This window comes from Sarcophilus harrisii, chromosome 6 (genome assembly GCF_902635505.1).
Source record: "Sarcophilus harrisii chromosome 6, mSarHar1.11, whole genome shotgun sequence".
NCBI lineage: Eukaryota > Metazoa > Chordata > Mammalia > Dasyuromorphia > Dasyuridae > Sarcophilus > Sarcophilus harrisii.
In genome coordinates, this window is record NC_045431.1 from 79,901,200 (window position 1) to 79,925,886 (window position 24,687).

The window sequence follows — 24,687 nt, forward strand, 5'->3', positions numbered from 1 at the left end:
AAGATTGGCATAAACAATATAACAGTGCAAAAGAAAGATTGGAGCAGAGTAAAAGTAAAAGTAGTAATTATATCATAAAAATAAGGTACAGAGGAAGAATACACACAAAGGCATTAGAGGGGGGAGGAAGGCTTGTAGTTCTGAAAACCTACTTAAACTGGGATGGGCAAAATAGGCAACACTACATATATACTATGAAGGGTATAGCACACCAAAATTTATAAAGAAATCAAGAGGGAGTGATGGGCAGACAGGGATGCAAAGGGTAAGGGAAGAAGATAAAAAAGCATTTCATGAGTTGGGGGAGATTAAATAATAGCAAGGCAAGTTAGAAGCAGAATTAAAGCAAAGGGTAAGCAAGATTAGGAAAGATACTGCGCATGTCTATGTGTGGGAATATGTGGTATGTATGTTTATGTATGTGTATGTATATACCTACATATATATATATATATATATATATATATATATATATATATCAACTATAGCCTGGTTGGGGGAGGGGAATGAAAAAGGGGGAAAAGAATAAAATAAAAAAGATATGCAACAGAGAACAAAAGAACAATTTACAAGAAAGTAAAGAAAAGATAGACCCTCATGAATATAATTTCTTCTACTTATATTTTCTTGAACTAGTATTTGTTTTTATATATTTTGAATCCTCCCTGATGTTCTGCTGGACACATGATTGTTCTTTTTTGTTTTGCTTCATTTTGTTTGGTATTCCTTTTCTGTTCTTTTTTCTTATTCTGTTTCTTTAAACAAAATAAATTTGGGGGAAAAAAAGAAAATCTTCCTATTTCTCCCTGCTATGCTCTGGAATTCTACATTCTTTGAGTATATCTTTCCCTTTCTCCTTTCCCTTTCCCTTTCTTTCTTTGCTCAGCTATTTGTAAAGCCTCAACAAGCAGAAATTTTATTTTCTTGCTCTTTTCTTTGAAATATTTTTTGCCACTGCTTCCCATATAATATTGCAAACCTCTTTCTTTAGTACTTCAGGCACTGTAGCAGACTTAATCCCTTAAATCTATTTATCTCTTCTACTTCATATTCATAAGGGATGTTATTTAGGTCATATCGATATGGTCTGATGGTTTTCCCTACTTTCTTCAGTTGAAGTTTGAATTTTATAATAAGAAGATCATGATCTGAGCCACAGTCAGATCCAAGTCTTGTTTTAACTGATTGTATGGAGCTTTTCCAATTTGGGCTACAAAGTATATAGTCAATCTGATTTCGATATTGACCATCTGGTGGTGTCCATGTGTAGAGCTGCCTTTTAGGTTGTTGAAAAGAAATGTTTGTTATGATTACCAAATTGTCTTGACAAAACTCTAATAATCTCTGCCTCATTTTGTACTCCACTGCCAAACTTGCCTATTATTTCAATTATGTTTTGATTTTCTATTTTAACTTTCCAATTCCCTATGTTGAATGTAAAGTCATTTTTCAGTGTTATTTCTAAAAGATTTTGGGAGTCCTCATAGAAGTGATCAATTTTGGCCTTTTTGGTATCAGTAATTGGAGCATAAATTTGCATTACTGTGATATTGAACACTTTGCCTTGGGTTCAAACAATCATTTTGTCATTTTTGAGATTACACCCTAGTGCTGCTTTTTTAATCTGTTGACTATTCCATTTCTTCTAAGGAATTCTTGCCCCTGGTAGTATAGGGAATGATCAGTTAAATTAAATTCACTCATTCCCTTCCAGTTGAACTCACTAAGACCCAAGATGTCAATATTTAAGTCTTGGTTCTTAGATCTTCCAGGTTCCTATGCAATTGTGATCTTTACTAATTGGACTTTCCTTTGGTCACCAAACATATCTACAGCTGGGCTTCCTTTCAGCCTTGGTCCAGTTGCTTCATTAGTACTGAAGCTACTTAGTATTGTTCTCCTCTCTTTCCCAGTTGCATGTTGAACATCTTCCAACCTGAAGGGCTCATCTTGTGGTGTCAGAGCTTTTACCAGTATTGTCTATAGGGTTTTAGCAAACCTTAAAGCACTATGTAAGTATCATAAATAAAAATATTACATAAATATCATAAAAATGAGAAATAAATGCCATCATCATCATTACTACCACCATCAGCAACCACCAATTTATCCATGACTTTGCCACCCTAAACAGTGACTAAAGAAAAGCAATCTCTAGCATGAAGCCAAACTTAAAAAAAAAAGACTGAGACACTGCCATCTGGTGGCAATGCTAAGAGCAAAAAAACTCATTTTCCAGAATTCAAAAATGATATTTTATAAATCCTTATGACGTGTATAGTACCATACTAGGTATTGGGGGCAGGGGATGTTGCAGTTCTTCCCTCAAGCACCACAATCTCTAAAGGGAGTAAAAATCAACAGGACTTGGTAACCACTCAGATTCTTAGAACTTTAAGGGTCCTTAATCAATTATCCAGTCCCCTTTAATGTGTGATTCTTTTGGTTCTGTTCTGTCTCCTTTCCCCATAAAAAGATCAAATAATCATTGTGTTAATTATCCATTAAAAGAGTTTTATTAGCTGAGTGTGTTATTCAAATTAGCTGCCAAGGGGCCCTTATACTTCAGATACTTTCAGATAATCCTGCCCACCTTTGGCACTGTCCAAATGCCCAAAGAAATGCCAATTTCCAGTAGGTCACAGAGTCCACATCTACCACCAGTAGGCATTCAGGTCTAAAGACACCTGAATTATTCATAATCTACCATTATGGGAAAATGGAGCCAAGATGACAAAATAAAGACAGTAACCTAATTGAACTCTCCCAACATTCTCCTCCAAACAACTCTAAAATCCCAAATGAAATTCTGAAGCAACAGAGCCAATAAAAGTCAGAGTGAAACATTTTGTCCTAAGACAATTTAGGAGGTCAGATGGAAAGATCTGTGACTGCAGGGTCAGGGCTGGCCTAGAACACAGTGGGTGGCAGCTATGGGCCATGGAGACGATTTTGAGAGCAGCAGCAACAGCTTTAGGAGCTCTTAGCCAAGAGACAGTAAGGAGGTCAGACAACTGGTCAGAAAGGGATTATAGAGGACTTTTACTGGCGCTGGGTCAGGATTCTAATGCATTGCCCATACGTAGTGCCAGGTCTCAATTCCTAGGCAGAGAGGAACACTAGAACTTGTGGTTGCAGGACAGTAAAAGTCCTGGTCCCAGTTCCAGGGTCCTGAGGAGTCCTGAAGAGCAGGGGCCCTTCCTGAGTAAAGGAACAAACCAGGATAAACCTGGCAGTGACCACCCCTCTCTCCAAATCATACCACCTTGAAAGCACCAAAAACTTGTATCCCCCAGAAATACCATGAAAACAGAAACAAGAAATTTGGGGATGTGCCTTTAGACCTCCCCCCCCCCAGGTGAACAGGATCCAAATTTAACAAAAAAGTTCAAAATCAAGAAATAGTCTGGAAAAATGAGCAAAGGAAGAAGAAGGACAAGAACAGAAACATGACCATAAAAAACTACGATGGTGTCAGGGAAGACCAAGACACAAACTTAGGTGATAACAACTAAATACAATGAAAGCCTCAAAGTAAAATACCGATTGAACCCAAGTCCAACAAGAATTATTACAAGAGTTAAAGAGAGGGATAAGAGTCTCAGAAAAACATGGGGAAAGAAGTGAGAGTGATGGAAGAAAAATGTGAATTAACAGCTTGGTGAAAGAGGCAGAAAAAGACTGATGAAAATAACGCCTTAAAAAACAATTGGACCAAAAGTAAAAACATCACAAAAATTCACTGAAGGAAAGAATTTTTTAAAAAGCAGTATAGGCTAAATGAAAAGGAGGCACAAAAATTTAATGAAGAAAATAATTCCTTAAATATTATAATTAGACAAGTAGAAGCTAATGATTCCAGAAGATATCAAGAAACAATAAGATAAAGGAAGAAGGAGGAGGAGGAGGAGAAGGAAAGAAAAGGAGGAGGAGGAAGAGGTGAAGGAGGAGGAGGAGGAAGAAGAAGAAGAGGAGGAAAAAGAGAAGGAGGAGGAGGAGGAGGAAGGAGGAGGAGAAAACGTGAATTATATTATCAAAAAAATTTATCAGAAAAAAGGAGAGATTATTTAATAATTTATCACTTGAAAGCCATGATCAAAAAAAAAAAGAGCCTAAGATACCATAAATCAAAAATTTATAACGGAAAGTTGTCCCGATATTTTATATTCAGATGTTGAAATAAAAACTGGAAAAAAAAATTAACTGGTAACCTCCTAAAAATGATCCCAAAGTGAAAATTCCTAGAAACAATACAGTCAAATTCCAGAGCTTATAGGTCAAGGGAAAAAATTGTAAGCAGCCAGATGGAATTCAAATATGGAGCCAAAATCAGAATCACACAAGATTTAGAAATTTTCACATTAAAGAAGTAGAGTGCTTGCAATATTATATTCCAGAAAGCAAAAGAAATAAGATTACAATCAAGAATAACCTACCCAACAAAAATGAGATAATCCTTCAGAGAAAAAAAAAATGGATATTTAACAAAATAGAGAATTTTCAAGGATCCCTAATGAAAATATTGAAGTTTAATTTAAAAAACTGACATTTGAACATAAGACTCAAAAGAAGCATAAACAGAGAAACAGGGAAGACAAATCATAAGGAATTAAATAACATTAAACTGTTTATATTCCTATGTGAGAAAATGATACTTGTAACTCTTAAGAATTTTCTCATTATTTGGATCAATTGGATAGAATCTTCATAGACAAGGGCATGGATGAGAGTTTAATATGTTGAGATGATCTTAAAAAATGGTAAGAAAAAGGGATGTACTGAAAGAAGGGGCAGAGTGAGATAGAAAGGGGAAAATTATCTCACATGAGAGGTGGGAAAAAAAAGAGCTTTTATAGTGGAGGGGGAAACGAGGATCTTGAACAATGCTTGAGCCTTATTTTCATTTAAATTGTTTCCTAAAACATAGAATATATATACATATATACATGTGCATATGTATATAAATACACACACTCAGTTGGATATAGAAAACAAACTTATGCATCAATAAAACAAAAGGGGGAAAAGATTAGAAGAAGGTGAGACTGAAAAAGGCAGGTGGAGGGGAATTAAGTGATTCAGTGATTCCTCCATTTTGAGAAGGGAGAGGATAAAAGGAAAGAAGAAAAGACATAAAAGCAGGATGGAAGGAAATATATAGTAATCATAACTGTGAGTGTGAATGAAATGAACTCACGCATCAAATGGAAGCAGATAAAAAAGAGGATTAGAAACCAGAATCCAACAATATATTCTATACAAAAGACATACTTTTAACTGAAAGACACATACAGAGAATTAAAATAAGAAACCAGAGCAGAATCCATTATGCTTCAGGTGAAGTGAGAAAAGCAGGAGGAGTAATCATGATCTCAGAAAAATACAAAAGTAAAAATAAACTTAAAGTAGATAATAAGACAAATTGTATTGTACAAAAAGAAAATAAAGTAATTTCACAATACAATAAGATTCTCTGATAAAGGTCTCATTTCTCAAATATATTAGGGAAACAAGTCAAATTTTATTTTCTTAAAAAGTCATTCCCCAATTAATTGTCAAAGAATATAAACAAATTTTCAGAAGAAATCAAAGCTATCTGTCGAGTTATATGAAAAAAAATGCTCTCATCAGTTAAAAGGGAAAATTAAAATAACTCTGAGGTATCACCTCACACCTCTCAGAAATGATAATATTGGAAGAGATGTGGAAAAATTGGGACATTAAGGAAATGTAGAAGTTGTGCATTAATCCAGTCACTCTGAAGAACAATTTGGAGCTATGTTCAAAGGTCTATAAAATTGTGTAAATACCTTTTGACCCAGAAATACCACTATCCAAGACTTTGTTCTGAAGACTTTCAAAGAAAAAAGAAAAGAATTTATTTGTACAAAAATATTTATGGCAGTTATTTTTTGTGGAGGCAAAGAAGTAGAAATTGAGATGATGCCTGTCAAATGAGAAATAGCTGAATAAGTTGTGGTGTGTGGTTGTGAATACTATTGTGCTACCAGAAATTATAAGGGGGTGATTTCAGAAAAAAAATATGAAAATACTATATGAACTGATGCAGGGTGAAGTAAACTGATGTGGGAGCTCATTATATGCAGTAATTTTGATATTGTAATGAAGATCTACTGTGAACATTTTAACTGCTGTGATCAACACAATGATCAAAGACAATTCAAAGGGCCTCTTGATGAAAAATGCTTTTTACCTTCAGAGAAAGCACTGATAAACACTTAGTGCAAATTGAAGTACAGAATAAGTTCCTCATTTTCTTTATTATTCTTGCTTTTTGTGACATGGCTAATATGGAAATACATTTTGCAAAATTTCAGATGTATAATTTCTATCACATTGCTTGACTTTTCAGTGGGTGCAAAAGCAGCTGAAGGGAGGGAGGAATTTGGAACTCAAATTTTTTTTAAGAATTTTAAAAATAAATAATAAATTTATTTTTTTTAATTAACGCACTATGACATGATGATTCTTCAGTGTTTAAATGGAAAGTACCCTTGTGTTTTGGGGGGCTTGCTGAGGCAATTGGGGTTAAGTGACTTGCCATAGGTCACACAGCTAGGAAGTATTAAATGTTTGAGGCATATTTGAACTCAGGTCCTCCTGACTTCAGGGCTGGTACTCTATCCACTGCACCACCTTGCTGCCCCAGTACCCTTGTGTTTTAACTCCTTGGTGGCCAGGTTCAATTTAGTCCGCTAGATAAAATTGTATATTCAAAAATTAAAATGGGAAAGCTATCTGATTCATAGCCCCCATCTCATAGGGGTAGTCTGGTGTCTCAGAACACTTTCTATTCTTTACAGATTCAGATAAGCAGAGTAATCAAACATGGCTACTAGATGATTCGGTGGATAGAGCGCTAAACTTAGAGTCAGGAATACCATAATTCAAATCTATTCTCAGACAATTACTAGCTTGGGCAATCATTTAACAACCATCTGCCTCAGTTTCTCTAACTGTAAAACTGGGATAAAAATAGCACCTACCTCTCGGAGTTGTTGAGAGGATCAAATGAGATGATAATTGTGAAGTGCTTAACACAGTACTTAGCACATAGTAAGCACTATAAAAATATAATTATGCTATTATCATAAATTTTAATAAAGTAGAATTAGAGTCAAAGAAATATATTACCTCTCCTCCTCACACCTACATCTCCTTCCTAGATATATTTCCTAGAAATGAAGAAATTTCCCAATCCTTGCACGCTTGAAGTTCAAAGAGGGGAAGGGTAGGGAAAAGCTTTCACATCTCCATCTCAGGCTCATGGGTTATAGAAAAATATGGAGGAGGGAATCCTTCCCATCCATGAGAACTAGGGATTCTAGTAACATCATTTTCAATGTTTTTAGGTAACACTGGTCCTTTGGGTAGCATCTAATACTTACTTACTTGCATGTGGTTTCCCAACATTTCCCCATTGTCATCCTTTGGGGCTTTTCCTCTCTCCCTCCCTCCTTTATTTTTTTCTTCTCCCTTTCCTCCCTCCTTCCTTCCTTCCTACTTTCCTTCCTTCCTATCTTCTTTTCTTCTTTTTTCCTTCCTTCCAGAATATCATTATAATCAAAGGCAAGGGGAAAAGATAATCATGTTTCTGTCCTAAGGAATTCTTTAATCATCTCTTTTCTCTGTACCTCATATTCTAGAGGGTAAAGATGTTCACAGAAATCAAGCTTTTTAAAAGATTGGTTGAAGTTCCCTCGATCCTGATTTATCAGGCTAGTGGCTGAGCAGGTCAGCTGTGAGGCCTCCCAAATTGTCAGCCCCAGAACTCCAGCATAACAGGTGAGACTACACCAGACCATTCCAGTTCATTGGGCAAGCTACAAGCTACTTAGGCCCCAGTATAGAAAGCTAGTAAAGAGGCCTCTAGCCCCCAACACAAGAAGCTTGGGACACTGCCCCTTGCGTCCCAGGACAGAGCTCAGCTTTTAAAAATGAGCAAAACAACCCAGCTTTGACCATAGAAAGCTACTATGTGGGGGAGGTGGTGAGGGAAGGAAAGGAAAAGTTGGAAGAAAAGGTTTTGCAACTGTCAATGCTGAAAAATTACCCATGCATATATCTTGTAAATTAAAAGCTATATAATAAAAAAGGAAGCTAAAAATTTAAAAAGTTACTATGGAAATAGAGAAGATCAAAACACAAACTCAGAAGAAAACGATAATGTCAAAATGCCTATAAGGGAAACTTCAAGGAAAAATATAAATTGGTCTCAAGCCCAAAAAGTCTGTTTGAAAGAGCTCATTAAAATCAAGTAAAAAAGGAGAAAAAAATGGGAAAAGAAATGAGAGCTATGCAGGAGAATTACAAGGAAAGAATCAACAGCTTGGAAAAGGAAGCACCACAAAAACTGACTGAAGAAAACAACTCCTTAAAAAAATAGAATTGACCAAACAGAAAAAATCCACCAGAAAACAATTTCTTTAAAACTAGATTTGGCCAAATGAAAAGGAGGCACAAAAACTAATTGAAGAAAATAATTCCTTAAAAATTAGAATTGGACAAGTGCAAGGTAATGATTCCATGAGACATCAAGAATCAATCAAACAAAATCAAAAGAATGAAAAAAATAGAAGAAAATTTAAAAATAGAAGTAAATGTAGTTGGAAAGCAACTAACCTGGAAAAACAGATCCAGGAGAAATAATTTAAGAATTGTCAGATTACCTGAAAGTCATGATTTAAAAAAAAAAAAAAAAGAATCCCCTTCAATAACAGAATCCTTCAAGAAATTATTGAAGAAAACTGTCCTGTTATCCTAGAACCAATGGGTAATCACTGAAAGAATCCACGAATTAATCACTTACTAAAAAAAATCCCAAAATGAAAACACCAAGGAATATTGTAGCCAAATTTCAGAATTATGTAGGTCAAGGAAAAAATATTGCAAGCAGTGGAAACAATTCAAATATCAAGAAACCACCACCGGGATCATAGAGGATTTAGGCATTTCTACATTAAAGAATTGGAGGACTTGGAATATGTTATTCTGGAAGGCAGAGAAGCTTAAATTACAATCAAGAATCAATATCCAGTGAAACTACACATAATCTTTCATTTTAGAGGGAAAGATGGACATTTAATGAAATAGGAGCCTTTCAAACTTTCCACATGAAAAGATCAGAGCTGAACAGGAAATTTGATCTTCAAATACAAGACTCAAGAGAAGTTTAAAAACATAAACAGGAAAGTGAAATAAAACATGTTATTCAATAGGATTAAACTGTTTACATCTCTACATGGGAAGATGATACTTGTAACTCTTGAGAACTATATCTCTATTAGGGCAATTAGAAGGAGTTTACATAGACAGAAGCTGTTTCTTGGTCGGGGTGGGGTAGGAAAGGAAAGAAGGAGAAAATTTTGCAACTCAAAATGTTATAAAAATGAATGTTGAACTCTATCACCACATAATTGGAAAAAATACTATTAAGTGGGAGGCGAAGATAAACAGAAGCACCCAGAGCAAACAAAAAAGGGAATCCAAGCCTAAGTAGTCAGTGGTCCTATAGCTAGTTTGTCATAAAATCTGACCTACAACCCAAGTCTTCAAGTTCCTATTTCAAGTTCATCCACAAACTCATAATATGGAAGAAAAAAGAAAAGGGGAGAAAGGTGAGGGAAGAAGGGAGAAAAAGAGAGGTGGGGAGAGGGAGAGAAAGGTGAGAGAGGGAGAAAGAGAAAGACAGAAATAGAGAGACAGAGACAGACAGACTCAGAGACAAAAAGTGAGACAGAGGCAAAGAGAGGCAGATAGACATGATAAACAGACAGAGACTGAGAGACAGAGACAGAGAGGAGAGAGACAGAGACAAAGAGAGGAGAGAGTCAGAGACAGAGACAGATAGAGAGATCCAGAGCCAGAGACAAAAAGAGAGACAGAGGCAAAGAGAGGCAGATAAATAAATGATACATAGACAGAGACAGAGAGAGACAGAGACAAAGAGAATAGAGATACAGATGGAGACAGAGAGAGACAGAGAGATCCAGAGCCAGAGACAAAAAGAGAGACAGAGACAGAGAGAGCAAAGAGAGAGACAGAGGCAGAGAGACAAATAACAGAGAGAGAGAGAGATAGCAAAAAGAGAGACAGAAGCAAAGAGACAAAGAGAACAGAGAGGAGATAGAGACAGAGAAAGAAAGAGGGAAAAGGGACAAAAGCAGAGACAGAGAGAGAAGAGAGAGACAGAGACAGAGAGAACTCAGTTTCTTATCCTCCACTGCACGAGAAAGCCCCCTAAGTGCTTCTCTATTGAAGGTATTCAATTAGCATTGCTGGTCTGTCAGCTGAACTAGGATCATAGGATGTCCTTTATACCTTGAAAAGCCTGTACAGCTGACATTTATCAGATGTAAAAGATGACAAAGCACTTTTCATGCATTCTCCCATTTGGAGCTTCATACAGGTGGGCATTCCAGGTATCGTAACCCCTTTTACACAAGTTCCCAGAGGTTAAACAATCTGTCCGAGATCACAAAGAGCAGGGCTGGGATTCAGATACTTTTGCTTCTAAGCCCAGCGCTCTCCCTATTATGCAACACTGCCTCTCATCTCAGCCTCACTGCATACAGGGGATGTGCGGGATTCTTGATGTTCTGGCTTTCTAGGTACCCCTGAGGTAGAGCCCAAAGTACCCACAGAGACCTATACTATTGCTGGTGACTTCCCCACTAGGTCAACAAGCAAAGCTTTGGGCTGATAGTCAAACAACAAATCCAGAATCCTGAGTCACACTATGGCTCTATCTCCATAGTTAACTCCTCAGTTTTGGGAGGCTGATTATGGAAAGCAAAATGAATCAGAATTAGCAATATCATTTCTCTATCGTGGAAAATGAAATGGAAACTGCCTGGGTCTTGACATTGCCGTTTAGTGGGATAGGAAACATTCAGCTTCATATCTAAGAGACAACATTTAAATCGCAGCCCTGTCACATACTAGCCATGTAATCTTGGATATATTGCTTCACGTTTCTGGGTCTCAGTTTCCTCATCTGTTAAGTGAAAGGACTGAACTAAATGGCTTCTGAAGTTCTCTTCTTTGTATAAATCTATGATCCTTAAGCCCCAAGAACTGGTACTTTTTGTCACCTCCTAATATATATTTTGATGAATATATATTATATTCATCACATTTGTTATTTTTAGAATAAGGAAGTATTTAAGAAATTTAGTCCATTTTGCTGCTTTGTATACTCAAAGAAGACCAACTCTTCCTTTCCCTTAGAGGGCTAAATGGCTACCCAAGGGACTATCATTTAGGAAAGTTTCCAAAGTTTAGTCCCACCTTTGGGCAAGGTTTTCTAAATTCCCTCTTCTAGTTCAGGGGTTGTTCAATGTAATTCTCTAATGAACCTTGATTTGTTTAACTTTTGAGAGTTACAATTCTGTACAGGTTTGTTTTGTTTTTACTTTTTAGTATTCATGGAGGAAAAAATGTCAAAAAAAAAGTATGTGGGGGAAAATATTTTTTAATCAAATATCAGGTGAGCAGGTAGCAATGGCATGGAACAGAGACATTTGATCAGTTGTCAGTCTTCATAGTACCCGCAACCAAGCATTATTTCAAAAACTGGGACCCTAAAGAAAAATTAATCCTAGCATGTTTTCTAGATATATTAATCTCTATTTACAGGGCAAACAGAAAGATATATGATAGGCATAAATAAACTTTGAATTACCACAGATGAAGTGATATCAAAAATCTCATCAAGGAGAGATACAATCTGAATAAAAAGTGGTTGGACAGGCAGCCCAAGTGCCATGTGATAACCCAAAAAAGGTTAAAAAAAAAACAACTAGGAGAAGACCACCAGCATGAAAAATTTATGGAAGATATCCAGTGAAGGATTTATGTGCTACGTGAGTGAAGGGAAAACCTATAGCAGTGAAATCATAGTTCTGTTAAAAAAAAAAAAAAAAAAAAAAAACACCAAGTTAGTCCAATCAATTGTTTCTGCCATCTGATAAAGAAAATCAATCATATTTAACTGTGTAAAATAATTCCACGTACAGGATTGTGCATGAACCATTGGCTCCAGTCAAGCCAATCTCTACAAAGTCTTCTCCATCCAAGAACATACTCATTTCTAAAAGCTGTGGGATTCCTAGTAATTTCCCTATTAATAAGGAACTAATTACAACTCAAGGCAACCTTTCTTTTTTCTTGGCCTGCTCTAGTTTTAAGATGAAAGATTATGATTTATGTGATTTTTTTTTGTTTTGTGAAAATTATAATTCTTGGTAGGGGTGGGGAAAGGAAAAAGGGGGAAGGCTCTTTGGATCTGTGACTTCTTTGGCAAACAGAACTGTCTGGGGTGGAAACTTCTCCCAGCAAAGCAGATCGCCAACTCATTATCTTCAGCATACAGTCTGAGAGGGGAGTCACAGAGTGTCACCTAGGTAGCAAGTGTCAGAGGCTGGAACTCACCCCAGATTTCCTGACTCTGATGCTAAACCTCTTTTTCTTTGTCTGTATTCTGTACCTGATTATCCCCAAAAGAGCTGCTCTTTGGAATTCGTTATTTGTGAAATGAGTATGGAAAATGCAGTACAAAGATAAACAGTTACAGCTAATGAGGGTCCAACTGAGCTTTGCCAAGGACGCTGGCATGGAGGGACATGGGACACACGCTCGCATGCTTTCTTCTCATGGCACTTTATGTGCCTGAGACTTGCCTTTTAGCTTGTGCTGGGCTGACTAGTCAGTGCTGCAACCCTATCCCTGGCCAGCCCCCCCCGGGAATTTTATTGCCTTGGCACCCCTTTCCTGGGGCCCCCCTTCCCTCCAACATCTGCAATAATGCAAAGCTGACTCCTTAGGGAGAGTCGCTGCTCCCTCTCTTGACACAATTACATCTATGGCCAGATTGTCCTCTGCAAGAGAGAGAGAGAGAGAGAGAGAGAGAGAGAGAGAGAGAGAGAGAGAGAGAGAGAAGAGAGAGAGAGAGAGAGAGAGAGAGAGAGAGAGAGAGAGAGAGAAGAGAGAGAGAGAGAGAGAGAGAGAGAGAGAGAGAGAGAGAGAGAGAGAGAGAGAGAGAAGAGAGAGAGAGAGAGAGAGAGAGAGAGAGATTGAGAGAGACAGAGACAGAGAAAGACAGAGACAGAGAGAGAAACAGAGAGAGATTGAGAGAAAGAGAGAAAGACAGACAGAGAGACATAGAGACACAGAGAGAGAGACAGAGAGAGATTGAGAGAAAGAGAGAGACAGAGAGACAGAGAGAGATTGAGAGAGACAGAGACAGAGAGAGAGAGAGACAGAGAGAGATTGAGAGAGAGAAAGACAGGCAGACAGAGAGACACACAGAGAGAGACAGAGAGAGATTGAGAGAGAGACAGAGAGACAGAGATAGACAGACAGAGAGAAGAGAGAGAGAGAGAGATTGAAAGAGAGAGACAGAGAGACAGACAGACAGACAGACAGAGAGAGACAGAGAAACAGAGACAGAGAGGAGAGGAACAGAGACAGAGACAGGGGGAGACAGACAGACAGACAGACACAGACAGAGAGTCAGAGACAGAAACAGAATCAGAGAAAGAGACAGAGTCAAAAAGGGAGGACAGGAGGAGGAGAAGAGGGAGAGAAAGAGAAAGACAGGAAGAGACTAGACCAGCATAGAGACAATAGAGATCAGAGTAAAGCAGGGAGAGCAGTGGAACGGAAAGGAGGTGAGGATTTATGCCAGGGTGACAGACAATAGATAGATAGGTTTCTAAATGATATTAAATCAAGTGCATTGCAAATGGAGTTAGGTATAGCAGTAGGCTGTGAAGAGAAGTCAAACAGATTAATTGCACCAGATCTTGACAAATGCTTAGATCAGAATAGTTTCTAATTCCATATTCTCCTCCCTGTTCTACTATCATAATCCATGCCCTACCATGTATCACTGCTGACTCAGAGAATGAGAAAGAGACAGAGACAGACAGAGAGAGACCAGAGACAGAGACCTAGAGCGAAGAGAATCTAAATGGATAGGAACTGTTATTGCTTTTGAAAATAGCTTCTAGATCTGAATCTCTGTCTGCATTTTCCATTGCTGAACTAACCTTGAGAAATGTCTACTATCTGTATAAAGTTCATTGCATCCTAGTATGGCTCCTGAATCACACTGCCAAAAAAATCAAATCATAAGAGTAAATACTTGAGAAAGAATGTTTCACATAGAACATGAGAGAGACCAGAGACAGAGACCTAGAGCGAAGAGAATCTAAATGGATAGGAACTTGTTTTTGTTTGCTCGCTTTAAAATAGCTTCTCAGATCTGAATTTCAGGTCTGCATTTTCTTGTGAACTAAAACCTTTTGAGAAATGCTCTCTGTCTATCTGTCTAAAGTTCATTTGCATCCTGTAGTATATGGCTTTCCTGGAATCACACACGCCAAAAAAAAAAATCAAATCAATAAGAGTAAATACTTGGTAAAGAATTTGTTTTTCACATAGTCAATAACTAATTATAAGTTAATGCCCTATGTATGAATCAATATTGGAAAGCTAGTCTAAGTAGGTTCATCAAGGAGAATATGGGAAGGCTCTCAGAATGCTACTTTGATTAGCTTCTCTTTTTCCTTCCCTTGTCCCCTTTTTCCTCTTCTTTCACCCTCCATCCTCTCCTCCCTTTATTACTTCCTCTCTCCCTTTCTCATATCATCACTGTAATAAACATAACCAGGGGGAAGGAAGCCAGCACCCCCAGGATGTAGACCTCAAAGGAGCAGATAGCGAATGACGATTTGGGGCTGAAGGTCACAAGGCGGATTAGGCCGTCTCCCCGACACTGTACAGACTGCTTGTTTCAGCCCCAAGTTTCACTCACACCCTCAGCAAAACATAGACGGCCATTGCCAGGATGAGATCATGACACGTAGAGATTCCTCCTGTATTCCCTCTGGTTCATAAACTTGGAACAATTTGACATTTTCTCTGCAGCCTGATTTTCCCCTCCTCCTCTTCATCAAGAGCCTTTTTCTATTATTTTTTCAAAGAAGTGAGTGAGAACTTCCTCTCCCGAGAGGAGGAAGAATTTGGCTGCCATCAGCTTGATGGCAAATGCCAAAAGGAATACCTAATCCACAGTCTCCCTTCTTTCCTTCCCTCCCATCACCATCCCCCCAAGTTTTCCTTTTTTTTACACACTCTTCATCTCCTAAAGAAGAAGCTTCCCTGGATGCTGTACAAGGCTCTCCACTGCCTCATTTCCCAACGGCCATGGGAGCTGCAGGGGAAGCTGGCGTGGGTTCATTCTTAATAAAGCTATCCTACTTTGAGGGAACCAATGACCAAATAAATGGACAAGATGATGATTATAGCGTTTAATATTGAGTGAGCACCAGTAATGTGCTGAGCCCTGCACAAAACATAAATGAGATGAGCTTGGTGCCCAATAGATTTAAAACCCAAATCGAATAATGGACAAAACAAACAAGTGGAAGATTGACAAATGCCAAACATTTGAGCGCCATGGGTTTGGGTTCATTAGCAAGTAAAAGCTTAAAAACCCAGATTACCTGCAGGAGAGATCTGGAGGAGCCAAAGTACCCTTATGGGTTTCCAATCTTGAATACTAAAACGTTCATCTGAAATGTTAATTTCCTACAGCAATTTCAGGCCCTCACCATCCAGATTAATGAGCCAGCAAGTGCCACAGCTGAGGCTGGCATTGGGGACTTGAGGCAAAGGAATAGAGAAGAGACCCGGATCTCCAAGGGGAAAGAGATTCGGCCACGAAACAGTGCCGTGGGACAGGCTCTTGTGATTAATCTATGACAAATTTTTAGAACTCAAACAGGCAGCATAAATCTCTAAATATTTTTCAAATGAAGCTGGACAGATTGGCCCTAGGGGCCTGAAACACACCCGCCAACGGATGGACTGAACAGCTCATCATGTCTTTGCCGGTTTTAATTTCCATGATGTTCTTTTCTGCTAAAGCTTGACCCTCTCCCCCATCTGTGACGAGATGCTTCAGCCAATCAGCAGCCTCAGAGATACCCCGACCCGTCCCCTGGCTAGCCAATTTAGGCGTTGTCCTCCACCTCAGCATTTTCACTTCCTGCCTGCTTGTGGGAAAATATTTCCTGAAAAGGTTTCTTTTTGGGGATGCAAAGGAGGGGTTATCTGGATTCTGTAAAATGGGTCTGGCAAATCCAATAGTCTGCTTGGCTGCTGTCCCTGATGTTAATAAAGTATTATAGCATAAGTCAGGGATCCTTTCCCTTCTCTCAAAGAGCACTTGGCACACAATTCAATATCATTTGATTTTCTTGGAGTATCCAAAGTGGACTAGTTTTCCTTGCAAGATATTATTTATAAAAAAATATATACATAAGTAAGGTGGATACTTGAACCATCTTGGAGCTCTTCTTCCCCTGTGTATTCATTGACCCAGTGACAGTAGCATCTTTTAATGTTCCTTGAACAATCTCTTAATTCTGGATTTTTCTCACTGACTACTCCCTTTACCTCAACCTGGAATTCTCTCCCAAGTTTCCTTCCTCCCTTCCTACTCCCCCCATGAAGAAGCCCCCTGCCTTCTCTGAATTCCTTTAAGTTCCAGCTGAAGTTTTACCTTCTACAACAAAACTTTCCCTCTGTAGACTATCTCCAGTTTATCCTATATTTAGCTTATTTATGCTTAGTTGTTTGCACGTGGTCTCATCCTTTGAACCAGGGGTTCTCAAACTATGGCTCGTGGGCCAGATGAAGCAGCTGAGGATGACCAGGGCTATGAAGTTTCTTTATTTAAAGGCCCACAAAACAAAGTTTTTGTTTTTACTATAGTCCGGCCCTCCAACAGTCTGAGGGACAGTGAACTGGCCCCCTATTTAAAAAGTTTGAGGACCCCTGCATAGACTGTGAGCTTCTTGAGAACCAAAACTGGTTTTTCTTTGTATCCCCAACACTTAGCACAGTGCCTGGTACACAGCAGGTGTTTAATAAATGCTAATTAAGTCATAGATCTTTAGAGAATGGTCTTCTGATATCTAGGACTTATGAAAAAACAAACAAAATCCAGGTTCATAGAAAATAGAGCTAGATAGCATGCCAAAGTTTATCTAATCCAACCCCTTAATTTTATTTTTATTTGGGAGTTTTCAGATTTTATTTTTGATTGCTAAGTATTTATCCTTTTCTTTTCCATCTCTCTCCTTTGAATGAAAAAAAAAAAAAGAAAAGAAGAAGTCTTGTAACAAACACATGATACTCAAGTAAAATATTACCCTATTGGCCATGGGAAAAAAAGTATGCCTCATTCTGCATCTTGAGTCCATCACTGCTCTGTCAACAGGTTGGTACCATATTTTATCATCAGTCCTCTGGCATCATGTTTGGCCATTTTCTTCAGCTGCTTCCCAAGAGTCCCAATTTTAGTTCTATCTTTGGCTGAAACGACTGTCCATGTTTGCACGCTCTGTTTCCATGTTTGAAGCTTTCTCTTACACTTTGCTGGGCTCCATAATTTCTCAAAGGAGTGAACAAAACAAGGATTTGTGGAGACAAGCAAAGTGAAAGCTAAACTTTAATTTAATTTTTTTCTTTAATGAGGGAGAAGAAATCCATCTGCATTCTATGAGAGTGGGATATTAATTTACCCCTAGGCTTAATTAAGCAGAAAATATTCAGGAGCTCCAAATTATGAGAAACTCTAATTTGAAACTCCAGTTTTTTAGTGAGTGTCCTTTCTTAAAAAAAAATTCTTATAAGTTGACAGAAGTGTTTTATGTCTTTATGTTGTGGAATTTGAAGAGCACTCTATTTGGAATCAGAGGACTAAGGTTCCAGTCTTTGTTCTGTGACTTTGGGCAAATTACTTCTCATTTTCCTCATCCATTAAATGAGATCCTTTCCAGCTTTGGGAATTTATTTTATAATGCAATGTTGGACCATAGTCCATTAAGTCTGAGTTGTGGATAATGAAGGTAGTTATTTTGGACAAGAGTATTGACTGCAAAATGTCTTCCATTGCCAGAAAGACTTGCTAGTAAGGCCCTCATAATGGGGAGAGAAATCATACCTCATCTTCACCCCCATTTGGTCCCCCTTCCTTCTCCAGGATCAAGTTCTGACAACAATACAATATATAGAAAGAACAAGATAGCAAATTTAACTTCAAAGGACTGACAGGGAAGCTCACTTCCTTCCTCTATGACAATTGTGATGAACTGTAGGAGCAGAAGGAATACATGGTTAGACATAGCTAGTGCACTGACTTGATTTGCTTATTTATAATTCTTTGCTACAAAAGAGGATTCTATGAGGCAGGGAGGGATCACTGGGAGACTGATGCTGCTAAGGAAAAAAAGGATCACTAAAACTTGTTAATTAAATTAATTTAAAATTATTAATATGTATTAATTATTAAATATATATTACATAAATACATAAAATAATATATAATTATAATATCAATAACAACATAAAAATCCCCAATCCTTAAGGAGGTAAATATGAAAGAAAACTACAAGACAAAACTATCTTAATAATTCAAAGAACTATGATGTTTATATTGTTGTCATCCACTTAAGTTCAACTCTTCATAACCTCATGGACCATACTTTCCGTAGGGTTTTCTTGGCAAAGATGCTGGAATGGTTTGCTATTCCTTCTCCAGTGGATTAAGGTAAACAAAGGTTAAGTGACTCATTCAGAATCACAGAGCTAGTAAGTATGAGCTAGTAAGGCTGAATTTAATTCATGTCTAAAAGCTAAATTTTAACTCAGGCCTTCCTGACTCTAGGCCCAGCATTCTATCCACTGAGCCATCTGGATACTTCTTGTGAAAATTATAGGTAAGCCTAAAATTGAAGCCGATGGGAATCTTTCACTAGTTTTGTGGCTGTTCAGTCATTCAGTCATGTCCAACTCTTTGTGACCCCAAGCCCTTCTATCCTCCATTATCTCCAAGGTCTGTCCAAATGGTGAGATCCTGGGTTACTAGATGGGGTTGGCAGAGAGAGCCTGAGGTACTGATAAAATTACTCCCAAGTAATTGGGTAAGCAGGGAAGGGGATTGATGGAGATCACCTTAACCTGTGTCCATTCAAAAATTCAAGCTATGTCAAACCCCAGAGAGTAAATGTCCCCTATAAATCTGTCTGTGGTCCATGCCATCTTTGCTGAATCCCTTTTGGGTTAGCTTGCCATGGAGGCCTTCTGCTTCATAGTGTCCTTCCTCTCAACCCCCACCATGTCTCCATTCTTTCTCCTTCATAAAGCTAACTCTTCTGGAGTACTAAACTCCTCTATGGATTTAGCCTGTCTGTTAAGGGCATACTCCCACCTCATGTTGTATTCCCTTTCTCCTGATTAGTTCCTCTAGGAAACTTGCCTTTTTCATTATTTATTATTATGTGCTCTCCCAAATCTACCTCTTGCATCTCTCCATTTTATCTGCAATCTCTTCTAAATAAATCTAGCTTTTAGCAAAGAGAATGTGAATTCTTTGTATGACCGAGCCCCAACATTTGGTTCCTGAACATCAATTCCATCATTTGATGTTGAATCCTAAACATATCACAAAGTTATGTTCATTGTTTCCATGACACTCCCTCTCCATTGCATCCTCTGCCATTCCCTTTTCCTTTTGCCTTCAATTTTCCTCAATATTAGTGTCTTTTCCATTATGTGGCTAAAGTATTTAAGCTTTAGTTTCTGTATTTGATTTTCCAGTGAATAACCTGAATTAATTTAAGTATTGATTAATTTGACTTTCTTTGAATTAAATTGACTTTATTATCCAAAGCACTCTCAAAAGTCTTCTCCAACATCACCATTGAAAAGTCTTGATTCTGTAGTAGTCAGCTTTTTTTCATAGTCCAGTTTTCATAACTATATTGCTACTGGAAAAACCATAGTGTTGGTTGTATGGACCTTTCGCCAGATCTGACCTGAAAATCTTTCCACTTTGGTTAGACCTTCCACAGTCTGCTCTCTCCTGGAAAACTTTTCAGAGTCTCTTCCCTGTCCACAACAGTAAATAATCATCTGTTGTTAAGCACTTACTCCATGCCGGGTACAGTACTAAGTTCTGGGGATAAAACTATCCCTTGAGGGTAGTCTGTATCCTCAAAGAACCTTATCCTAATAGAGGAAGTAATATGAATAATTACCAATATTCACAATATCTATGCAGAGTAGAAGAAAGGTAATTTGGAAGGAGAAGGCATTAGAAGCTTGTGGGGAGAGGAGAGAGACAAGATGAGAGGGGGCAAACCAAATGAGTTGCCTGATCTGTTTTAATTCTTTAGAATTGCCAAGGATAGAATTCCAGTGTCAGCTTAAAAGACTTTTCCAAACTCATTGACAAAGTAGCAGGAGGCCAAGAGAAAGAAGTAATTATCTCCCTCTCAAGATGCTTTCAGACGACCACATGATGGGTGATCTCAGGTGAAACACGAGTTTTACAACATCATATTCTGGAATTCAGAATGCTGCCATTCCTATGACTGGTTTGCCCTTTCAAACTTAAATATGGGAAAGAAGCCATCAGTTCCTCAGTTATGTGAAAGTACTTAACTCCTCCTTGTCTTTTTCCTCGCAGAATCTCAGAGTTGGAAGACACTTTGGGGGCCAGTATCCAAGCCATGCCTGAGGGAATTATACCTACAAACTCCCCCAACAAATGGCCACCCAGTCTCCACTTGTAGTCCAACCATTAAGGGGATTTGACTATCTCCAAAGATAACCAATCTTCTCTTTGGATAGCTCTAATTTTTAAGAAGGCCTTCCTAATATCAAATCTCACTAAAAATCTCTGTAACTTACATATAGTGCTTCCAGGCCTCGATTCTTATGTCCTTCCTGTGGCCTTTTTTCTTCAGACTAAACATCCTCCCTTCAGTCAGTCTTTGAAGGACATGCTTTCCAGACTGCTGCCCATCCTAATCAGTCTCATCTAGGTGAACTCCAGTTTGTCTATGTCTTTTCTAAAATGTGACTCCCAGGATTGAATATAGTACTTAAATATAAAAATAGAAAATGGGAATGACAAAGAAACAATTTACTAGGTTTTCTTCCCCACACTGTAAGTTACCATAAATTGGACTGAATAAAATTTTCTTCCCAATGAATTTTCGCCAAGTAAACCAACAAGGCTCATATACAGGCTGCCCTGAGATTTTGTCACCCTGGGAAACGGAATATTTCCTATTTTTGCCAAGAGCCAGGAAAGCAAGTACCCCAAGATAGCATCCTTTTCACACATATCTCCCAAAAAGAGATGGGTCTGAAATATGTGACTGAAGATGTCACTCTTTGGGGGATCATCAATCAACAGTTAGTCAATAAGCATTCATTATGTGCCTATTATTTATCAGGTACTAAGATATAAAAAAAGGCAAAAGCACAAGTAGCTCATATTCTAATGGGTGGACAATGTATAAAAATGGTACATATAATATATATACTGGGTGAATGAATGTAATCTGAGAGGGAAGATGATACCAGTGTGTATGTGTCTTAGACATTAGTCTAAGTCTACTTGGTTGGTAAGGAGGGAAGACCTGGAGAGCCCCCATTGTAGATGGTGGGATTTGAGTTAAGTCTTGAAGGAAGGCAAGGAAGTGAGGAATTACAGGTGAGCAGAGAAAGCATTCCAGGCATGGGAACCATGCAAATGCACAGATGCAGAGGGAATGTATTATAGGAATAACAGCCGGGTGGTTGCTGTGGATAGAATGGTTGGCCTTCAGTCAGGAAGACTGAGTTCAAAGCTGGCCTCAAACAGTAATTAGCTGTGTGACTCTGGACAAGTCACTTAGCCCTGTGTACCTCAGTTTTCTGAGGTAGAGAATGAAAAAGAAGAAAATGGTCAAACACTCCAGTATCTTTGCTAAGAAAACCCCAAATGAGGACACGAAGAGGTGGATGTGACTGAAATGACTGAGCAACAACACAGCCAGTAGTTGAGGGTATTTGAATCATATCATGCATGGAAGGAAATAAATAATAATGATAGCATGTATACAGCACTATAATGCTTGCAAAGTGCTTTACAAATATTTATTCATTTGATCCTCACAACAAGTCTGAGAGGTACTTGATATTATTAGTCCCATTTTGCAGATTAGGGTAATGGCAGAAGAAAAGTGTCTTGTCCACAGTCTCATAGATAGTAAGTTAACTGGAACTGGAATTGAACTCAGATATTCAGGAACTCAATTCCAGTCTTTTAAATATAAGGTGTGCTACCTTTTTATTGTTATTGGTGGTGTTTTTCAGTCCATAATTTTGAGGGTTTTTTGGCATCAATACTGGAGTGATTTCCCATTTCCTTCTCCACCCCATTTAACAGATGAGGAAACTGAGGCAAACAGGGTTATGGGACTTGCCCAGGATCACACAGCTAGTAAGTGTCTGAGGCTGGATTTGAACTCATGAAGATGAACCTTTCTGATTCTCAGACCAGTGCTCTGTTCACTATGTGCACTATGGAGCCACCTAGCTGCCCACTTTACCTCTAATAAAGTGTAAAATGATTGTCATGGCAGCATAGAGCACTTAAGTCAATGTCTCCCCATATAGAGGAGTAGTGATGATTCATGAGTGGAGGCAAATTGGAGAGACAATGGCACACGGATACATATTCTGCAATTTATTCTGCTCTGCTACCCACATGGTGAATGTCAACTTTTTTGATTAGCTAAATAGCTAGAATTTAGGATGCTTGGGAAAAGCACCAGTCAAGGAGAGATTTTCTTCAATCATTTCCTCTTTGAGTTGTAGGGAGAGATGAGCCTTGTTTTGGATATGTGAATTTTTGAGATGGCTCTAGGACATCCAATAGGAAATATTCAAGAGACAATTGGGGATGTAGGAGATGGCTCTAGGATGTCCAATAGGAAATATTCAAGAGACAATTGGGGATGTAGGACACGGCTCTAGGACATCCAATAGAAATATTCAAGAGACAATTGGGGATGTAGGAGACGGCTCTAGGACATCCAATAGGAAATATTCAAGAGACAATTGGGGATGTAGGAGACGGCTCTAGGACATCCAATAGAAATATTCAAGAGACAATTGGGGATGTAGGAGACGGCTCTAGGACATCCAATAGGAAATATTCAAGAGAAAATTGGGGATGTAGGAGATGGCTCTAAGACATCCAATAGAAATATTCAAGAGACAATTGGGGATTAGAGCTGTCTGTTTCCAGGAAAAGAGGTTAGGGTTTTAGATAAGATATGGGAATCACATGAATAGAGATGACAGGTGAACCCATAAGTTTTGGAAAAAGAAGAGCTTTGAGAAACAACCATGGTTTGGGTAAAAACCAATCCAACAAAAGAGCACAAGATTTGATTGATCCAGTAAAAGGAAAGCAAGGGAATGCAGCATTACAAAAATATAGAAAGGAGAGAATATCCAGGAGACAGTTCAGAGTAGTGAAAAAAACAATGAATCTGAAATACAAAAACCTGCCTTTCAATCTAACCTAGCTATTTACTACTGATGTGACCTTGGGCAGACATTCACTCTTTCGTGAGCATCCATTTCCTCATCTGAAAAATGAGAGTTAGACCAAATGATAGCTCAGCTTTAAATTCTATGTTCCTTTCATTTATCCTTGAAGTTCCTGTCTGGAGGGGCAGGAAGATGGATCACATGCCCTTTCAGAGTTTCCTTGAGACTTCTGGTTTTGTAATAGCATCCAAATTACAGGCTGTTTCTCCTGATGTTCTCTCTCCATCCCATCCCTCCCCATGTGTTTTCCTCATCTTTCTGAAAATATGAATGGCTGTAAAATTGTGTATATTTCCAAGCAAATTAGTTTAGGATGGAAATAAGATTTATTTGGGTTTTTTTTTCTTTTGAAAGCATCAACATGGTTTATTTAAGAGGGTATTAGACCTTGGTTTAAATTCCTCCTCAGACACTTATTAGCTCCCTGATCCCTGAGCAGTGCCTCAAGTTTGAGGTATAGAGCAGGTACAGTGGATAGGATGCCAGAGCTGGGGTCAGAAAGACCCGAGTTCAAATCCAGTCTCAGACACTTACTAGTTGTCTAGCAAGTCTGGGAAAGTAAGTCACTTAGCCTTATTTGCCTGTTTTTTCATCTGAAAAATGAGCTGGAGAAGGAAATGGCAAACCACTCTAATATCGTTGCCAAGAAAACCTCAAATTGTGTCATAGTCACGAAATGACAAAGTAACAAAAAATATGAGGTTAAACTAAATGACTTGTAAGGTCCTTTCCATCTTAAAATCTATGATCTTAAGCATAGAGAAATTAAGCTTTATCCCTCCTATAGATATTTATTCTGGAAATATAAAATATCCTAATGTATTTTTCTACTTCTTATATTTGCAGGATATAGAGAAAAAAAGCTATGCAAATCTCTGACACTCCTGTCCATTTGACTTTCTCTTACAAATCTCTATAGGAGATTTTCCAGAGAACCAAAGAATGGTAAAGCAGGAAAGGATCAAAAAGATGACCTAGTCCAATTGTCCCATTGGACAGATAGTGAACCTGCAGCCCAAAGAGCTGAAATGATTTGTCCAAAGTCTCTAAGTCCAGGACAATCAATTTAGCATGATACTAACTCTAGTGTCAGCGATATGGGTTCAAATCCCAATCTGCCACTTCTATTGTGACATTGGGAAAGTCCCCTAGTGCCCCTTCCCCATCCTATTTCCTCATGTATTAAATTAAAGGTTAAAC